General features: G+C 39.2%; 1 pseudogene; it reads left to right on the top strand.

Moving 5' to 3' along the window:
- The first annotated feature begins 778 nt into the window (after nt 1–778).
- Nucleotides 779–6,334, top strand: LOC141511928 (alpha-1,3-mannosyl-glycoprotein 4-beta-N-acetylglucosaminyltransferase C-like; annotated as a pseudogene).
- Nucleotides 6,335–8,201: the final 1,867 nt, after the last annotated feature.

The following is an 8,201-nucleotide window of genomic DNA, read 5'->3' as shown; positions in this document are numbered from 1 at the left end:
CAGAGAATAAAATAGAAATGGAAATAATCCACTAATCACCTCCTGAAAGAAATCCCAAAATGAAAACTGCCAGGAATATTATAGCCAAATTTTAGAACTCTCAAGTCAAGGAGAAAATGTTACAAATAGCCAGAGAGAAACAATTGGAGCTAACGTTCAGGATAACATGAGATTTATCAGCTTCTATGTTAAGGGCTCATAGGATTTGGAATAAGATATTCTGGAAGAACTTGGATTACAACCAAGAATCAGCTACCCAGCAAAGGTGAACATCCTCTTCCAGGGTAAAAGATGGACATTCAATGAAATTGGCAACTTTCAAACTTTCCTGATGAAACAACCAGAGGTGAATAGAAAGTTGGAGCTTCAGGTACAGGAATCAGGTGAAGGAAACAGAGAGGACAAATGGGAAAGACAAATCATGAGGGATTTAACTGCTTGTATCCTTGCATGGGAAGATGATTCTGATAATTCATATGAACCTTTTCATTTATTAGGGAAGTTAGAAGGAGCATATATAGACAAGGCATAGGAGGGAGCTGAATATGAAGGTATAATATATGATAAAGATGAAATTAATAGTCAAGAAAGGAATGTACTGGAGAAATGGAAAGGAGAGGTAGAATGGGTTAAGTTATTTCATATAAAATAAGAAAAAGAATTGTAGTGGAGTGGAAGAGGGGAAAGGTGAAAGGGACTGAATGAGCCTTACTCTCATCAGAAGTGGCTTAGAGAGGGATAACATACACACTTAACCTAGAGGAAAATAGGACAGGAAATGGACGGGTTAAAGGGGACAGGGGTGAGGAGAGGGGTGTGGGTGATAGAAGAGAGGGAAGATTTTGGGAGAGGGTAGTCAGATGCAACACACTTTTGGGGAGGCACAAGGTGAAAGAAGAGAGAGAGGATAGAATAATTGAGGGTTAGGAGAATAGGATGCAAGGAAATATGGTTAGCAATAGCAACTATGGGGGGAAATATTGAAGCAATTTTTTGATGGATTTATGATAAAGAAAATCATCCATTCCAAAGACAGAGCTGATGGTGTCAGAATACAGAATGTAGCATACTTTTCCCCCTCACTTTATTTTTCTTGAGGTTTCTCTTTCTTTAGGGGGGAGGGGGGAGGTTTATGTTTACTTTTACAATCTGACTACTGTAGTAATGTTTTTTCATGGCTACACATTTTTTTTTGCAAGGCAATGGGGTTAAATGGATTGCCCAAGGCCACACAGTTAGGTAATTATTAAGTATCTAAGGTCGGATTCGAACTCAGGTACTCCTGACTTCAGGGCCAGTGCTCTATCCACTGCCCCACCTAGCCGCCCCACTACACATTTTTTAACCTACACCAAATAACTTGCTTTCTCAATGGGGTGGAGTGGTGCAAGAAAAGGAGAGAATTTGTAACTCAAAGTTTTGGAAATAAATATTTAAACTTCCCTTTTCATGTAGCTGTGGGGGGGGGGTGGAATTTAAACATAAATAAGGGGGAAGGGGGGAAAGGGGGGAAGGAGAAACAAAAAGCATGAATTGTGACCAGAGCAAGCAAAAATGAACCAACTAAATGGAAGAGGTAATTAAGACAAGTGGAAGGAATTAATTGTCACAATAGTAACCATACAGCTGGAGTAAATGGAGAAATTTTTGGAAACCTCTAAGTTTTGTACTCTGAGGAAAAACTCTGCTTTTCCTGCCCCACTGTTACCTCTGTCTTGAGGATGAAACCAATCTGATTTACAGCATCATCATCATAGTCAACAAATACTTATTTGTCACTAATTTTGTGTTAGGCAATTTAAGAAATACTAGGGATTACTTTATAATCATTGAGTAGGCCTAGGTGATAGGGATAGTTTGAAAACCTAAATAGAGGAATTTATAATGGATTCATTTATACTGGTTCTCAACAGTTTTTTTCCTTTCATGACCTCCATGAGGTCAGGAATTATGTCTTTAAATTTCTTCTGTATCCTTTGTGTTTCCTAGAAGAGTTCTAAAAACATAAGAGGGAGAATAGAGTAGAGACACTATGAAAGGCATCCCATTCTGTCTCTTTTACCTAGAATTTGAAAAGCTGATACTTATCCTATTTCCAGAAAGCAAAGAAGAATTTGACTTGGCTGATTACCCAGGAGCAGGTTACATCTGGGAAAAAGAGCCTTTTGAAAAATTTTAAGGAATGGCAAAACAACTCAGACCTCTTCCATAATGTCTCTTACCAACACCTTCCTGGAACCGTCCCAAAAGAAGAGTGAGTTCCTGGGAGGGGAGCTTGTGGAAAAGTTAAAGCTTTCTTAGAAGGGGAGAAAGTATGGTAGCTTAGTGATTAGGAAGGAAGTTGGAGGAGAAATATAGAGGGAAGTAGAGAAAAAGAAAGGAATGAAGAGAAGGACTATGCCTAAGAAATTGTGAACATAGACAACTGCAATCCATGGTCATTATGGCCCAGCTACTGCCCTGACTAAAATCACTACCCTCCTTTAAAAAGTCCATTCTTAGCAGGATCTTGAATAAAGAGAAGGAAGGAGGGGAAAATGGGTGAGGAGAAAGGAAGAAAAACTATGAGGAAGGAAAGTAAGTAAAAGGAGAATTAATGGGTTTCTTGGGAATACTTTATTCTGTGTACTTTGAGATCTCAGAACCTTTGAGCCAAAATGGGAACTCCAAATTCCAATATTATCTATGGCCCTGGAATGACGCTAACTAGCTAAACCAAGGCAGTCTCTAGAACAAATGGTGAAGGATGCCAGGTTTGTATGGTCATAGAATCATAGATTTAGGACCAAAAGAGATGTTTAACAATCACCTGATATCACTTCACTTTACAAATTAGGAAACTGTGTCTTGTAGAGCTGAAGGTCACTTACCCAAAGGTCACTCAGGCAGTAAGTGGAAAAGGATCGTTTTATTGGTCCCTGTTTCCAGAATTTATTTCCTCCTCTGAATTCTCATACTTCTGGTAATTCTCCCCACCCCACCCCACCTTGGTTAACCTAAAGAGGTTCCAAACCATTCCAAAGAGGACAAATGAGTCACTTAAAAGAAGGGATTTGAATTCAACTAAAAGATCAGATTTAGATTGGAGGGAAGAAGCTATTCCAAGCAGGTTAATTTCTTGAGTGAAGGTGACAAAATGGTAAATATACATGGCCAGAAAAGGGTTCAGGAATGGGAGAAAGAGGCTAGATGGCACAGTGGATAGAGCATTGGTCCTAGAGATAGGAGGACCTGACTTGAAATTGGGCCTCAGACACTTAATACTTTCTTAGCTGTGTGACCTTGGGCAAGTCATAACCCCATTGCCTTACAAAAATCATTTTAAAAAATGGAAGAAAGAAGACAAGAGTCTAGAATAATAAGACTGGGTCTACATCATGATCCTTGAATATCACACTAAAGAGTTTAGACTTTAACTTTTAAGCATTAGGGAGTTATTAATGTTTTTATAGCAGGGAAATGATGAGATCAGATCCATTCATTAGCATGGATTTAGGACTACTAGAGAGAAAGAATAGAAATACTAGAAGAATTGGCAAAGAAAATACTAGAAGAAGGGAGATCAACTCTGAGTTTATAGGTTGCAGTTTATAGGACAGACTTGTTGAAAGGTAGGAGAGAGAGCCTGGTACAGTGAGAAGGAAATTGGGTTAGGAGTCAAGAATTCTAGTTTATAGTACAGCCTCCACTACTTATTGGCAATGTGACCATGGGTAAATATCTAAATATCTCTAAATGAGATATTTTCTAAATCTATAAAATGAAAGATTTGAACTAAAGGAATACTTAAGCCCCTTCTTCCTATATGTCTGATCTTTGGTCATAACTAGAAAGATGACTTTGGACAAGCCATTTATGCATTTCTCTGTCTATAAAATGGATTTGGAATAGGGATGTCTTAAGCTGAGATCTAACCTTAAAATCCTATGATTCTCTAAAATCAAATTTTACACTTACCTCTAAATAAGTTACCAAACCCTAATCTAGACTATCCAAGGGGAATTGGAAAGATGCAATTTTTAAAAGACTGGAAAATTTTTTTAAAAAAAGACTGGATGTCTCAGATTGGCCAATATGACCAGGAAGGATAATGATCATTGTTGGAAGGGATGTGGGAAATCTGGGACACTATTACACTGTTGGTGGAGCTGTGAACTCATCCAACCCTTCTGGAGAGCTATTTGGAACTATGCCCAAAGGGCAACAAAAATGTGCATACCCTTTGACCCAGCAATACCACTACTGGGTCTATACCCTGAAGAGATGAGGAAAAAGGGTAAAAACATTACTTGTACAAAAATATTTATAGCAGCCCTGTTTGTGGTGGCAAAGAATTGGAAATCCAGTAAATGTCCTTCAATTGGGGAATGGCTTAGCAAACTGTGGTATATGTATGTCATGGAACACTATTGTTCTATTAGAAACCAGGAGGGACGGGATTTCAGGGAAACCTGGAGGGATTTGCATGAACTGATGCTGAGTGAAATGAGTAGAACCAGAAAAACACCATACACCCTAACAGCAACATGGGAGTGACATTCAACCTTGAAGGACTTGCTCATCCCATCAGTGCAACAATCGGGAACAATTTGGGGCTGTCTGCAAAGCAGAGTGCCATCTGTATCCAGATAAGGAGCTGTGGAGTTTGAACAAAGTGCAAGGACTATTCCCTTTAATTTAGGGGAAAAAAACAGATATCTTATTGTCTGATCTTGTTACCTCTTAGACTTCTCTTCTTTAAGGATATGATTTCTCTCTCATCACACCCAATTTGGATCAAGGTACAACATGGAAACAAAGTAAAGACTGACAGAGTGCTCTCTGTGGGGGGGAGGGGGGAGGGAAGCAAGATGGGGGGAAATGTAAAACTCAAATAATATCTTTAATAAAAATAAATTGAAATTAAAAAAAAAAAGACTGGATGGGCAGCTAGGTGCACAGTGGATAGAGCACTGGCCCTGGAGTCAGGAGTACCTGAGTTCAAATCCGGCCTCAGACACTTAATAATTACCTAGCTGTGTGGCCTTGGGCAAGCCACTTAACCTCATTTGCCTTGCAAAAAAAAAACCTAAAATATAAAAAAAAAAGAGACTGGAAATAGTGGCAGTAGGGAAGGGTTTGGGGGAGTATCCCTACCCCAATCCAAACAAGTTGCCCTCTCCACACCTTTACTAACTAGTTACCTTTTAAACTTCCTCCCCAGAGCTGCTAACTATGGAACTATCCTCCAAGCAGATGATATCCCTCATGAGTACTCTGCAGTCTGTGTTCAATGCTCCAAGGCTGAACTGAGGTGCTTCACAGTATTGGTCTTTTTGTCAGATCCTGACCCTGATTCACTCAGAAAGATGATCATCAGCATTAGCAGAATCTTTGCTCCACAGATCCTCTTAGGACAACTATTGGTAATCCATACCCCACTTGCTGCTCATCACTACTTGGAGAGTCTGAGAACCAACATTAGTATGTCCTTCCTCAACCCTATCTTATTTAAACAGATTGTAGACTATGCTGTCCTCATGAACTTTACTGCCAACCTCACTGATTACTTTCTGAAGATTGCGGACAATATCCAGTACTCTCCCAACTTTATCACTGCCGTCAGTGAGGCACTGATAATCTGGAAGGATAGCCCCTGGGTGATAATGGAATTCTCTACTCTGGGCTTTACAGGCAAGCTCTATCACTCCAGTGACCTTCCCCAACTAGCCTCTTTCCTCCTCTACTATCAGACCATGCCCCCTGAGAAGCTCTTCTCTAGCTTCTACAAGGTGCTAGTCCAGGAAAAACCCATCCAATTTAGCCCCTCACTTTTCCAATCCATGAACTTCTCTATCCATGAAGACAACTTCTCTGAAGTCCCCTTTCATGAAGTGAGTTCCTTAAAACCCAAGGACTATTTCCAAGAAAAGGACTTTGGGAAACCCAACAACCCACCAGCATTCATCTACACTGACATGCAGATTTTTTAAAGACTATCTACCTGAGAAAGCCTACAGCCTGGAAGAGGATTTCTTCTGGGCCTTGGAACCTATGGCAGGCAACCACTTGACTGTGATTTTGGAGAAGCCAGCTAAAATAAAACAAATACAAGTTTTGATAGGCCCAGAGGATGAGCAAGTGTTTCTGTGCAGGGGGGAAGATTCAACTGGGGGCTATAATCCCAGTGAAAATGCCAAAGACTGTACCTACTATACCCCACTTGAAACACTACAGAATGGGAAGTTTGACCACAAAATGCTATACAAAGAAATGGAGAAGCCTGAGGCTTATGGTGACTATTACCCAGGATGACTGGATTGTGATCAAACATATAAAGATGTGGACAGTCTGAGGAACAGTGGGAAATGGATGGTACAATGAAGAGATAGAGAGGGATCCAATCTGGGGACTGAAAAGACTGGTGATAAAAAAATTAAAACACTGAAAAACAGTCGGGGCATTTATTTTAGAGTAATAGTAATAATTGTAACATTAACAATAACATTTATACCATACTTGATGTTTTGTAAAGTGCTTTATTTATATCTCTCATTTTAATGGGCAATACAAGCTGAAAAGGTTCAGAGACCTCTTTCTACCCTAGGAGGAAACCACATGGCAGTAAGGAGAATCATACTCTCACTTTTCCTTCAAACCTTTCCACTTTCCTAAATTGCCTTCCCCAGTCCGGCATGAGCAAATGACCCTGAAAACTCAGGGATGTCTCGTCATCTCTCTATCCCCTGAAGCCAAGTGAATTTAGAGAGAGATTACCTTCTACCCATACTGCCAAGAATGTGTTTGACTATGAGAGCCCTCAGGGAATCTAGATATCTTGTTTGGTCAAGTTTACACAAACATAATATTTTTTTTTAAATGCCAAAGAATTTCATTAGTTGATAGTTGAGCCTTTCCAGGGCTCCCAATTGTGTAAAAGCAGCAGATCAGCAACCTAACCACAATATATTTGGCTTTAATATAGCCAGTAGGGGGCAATCTGGGGCAGCTAGGTGGCAGAGTGGATCTGCTTTCATTTATCTCTTCAACATAACCCTCTCCCACCCTCATCCCAAGCAAGCTGAGCTATAATGTGAGGACAACTAAGCCCTGTTTCTCCCAAGGAGATTCACCCACCACTAGTAAAATCTCAATAAACACTGATGACTTTTAGAAGACAGTGATAGTCCCTTTCCTCCAAAAATGTTCAGTCTATCTTCTTTGTATTAGAATATTTATCTTTACACTGTTCTTATGAGTAGGAAAGATCAAAGATTATTTTTCCTCATTCTAGCTAGGGAACCTGTAATTCAAAGAAACTCAGTAACAACAAGAGAAGAAGGTTGGAAACCAGATGTCTCACATTGTCCAGGATCTGTCCTGCTCCCACTTCTCTACTTTCTACTCTGTCCCTTCTAACTTCATCACCTCCGATGATTTCAACCATCATTTCTATATAGATGACTCCCAAATCTATACATCTATCTTGAGTCTCCCTCCAGAGCTCCAATTAAGCATTCCAAACTTATTGTAGGACATTTCAAATTGGCTATCGTAGGAGCATCTCAGACACAATATGTTCATATAACATATTCATGAACTTTTCCTACAAAACTCATGCTTTTTCGAAAACTAATTGTTTAGAGATACAATCTAACATCTTTCCTGTGACCTAGTTCCCATTAACAACTACCCATTAGACATTTCTAAATATATATAGAATTTGACATTCAGTATGCCTGAAACTGAACTCATTCTCTTTTCCTCCTAAATCTTTCTATCTTACCCTTTCCTATTGAGATCATTAGCATTCTTTCAACCAACTAGGTTAGCAATTTCAGGGTCATCCTCAACTCCACCTCACTGAGTCACCATAGCCATTCAGTTGTCTTGTCAAATCTACAACTACAAAATCTTTCATATCCATCCTCTGCTCTTCCCTCACAGGTTCTCCATTCTAATTCATAGTCATTACTTATCATCTGGAAATAATACAGATAATTCTCACTTCCCATTAATTCAACTTTATGAATTCTAAAATTCACATTCCAAAAAAATATGTCCCTTATGTTAATTTTACTATACAATATTATGCTTTCTTTCTCTGTCATTCTTGTCCCTTGGACAATACTACAAAAGTAATACTCCCCTACGCAAAAATCTCCAGTGGCCTGTATTATGTCTAGGATAAAATTCAAACTTCTTGGTTTGACATTTAAAAT

Source organism: Macrotis lagotis, chromosome 2 (genome assembly GCF_037893015.1).
Source record: "Macrotis lagotis isolate mMagLag1 chromosome 2, bilby.v1.9.chrom.fasta, whole genome shotgun sequence".
In the NCBI taxonomy this organism is placed as follows: domain Eukaryota; kingdom Metazoa; phylum Chordata; class Mammalia; order Peramelemorphia; family Peramelidae; genus Macrotis; species Macrotis lagotis.
Note: the sequence above shows the minus strand (reverse complement) of the source record. Positions and strands in the feature narration are given on the sequence as shown.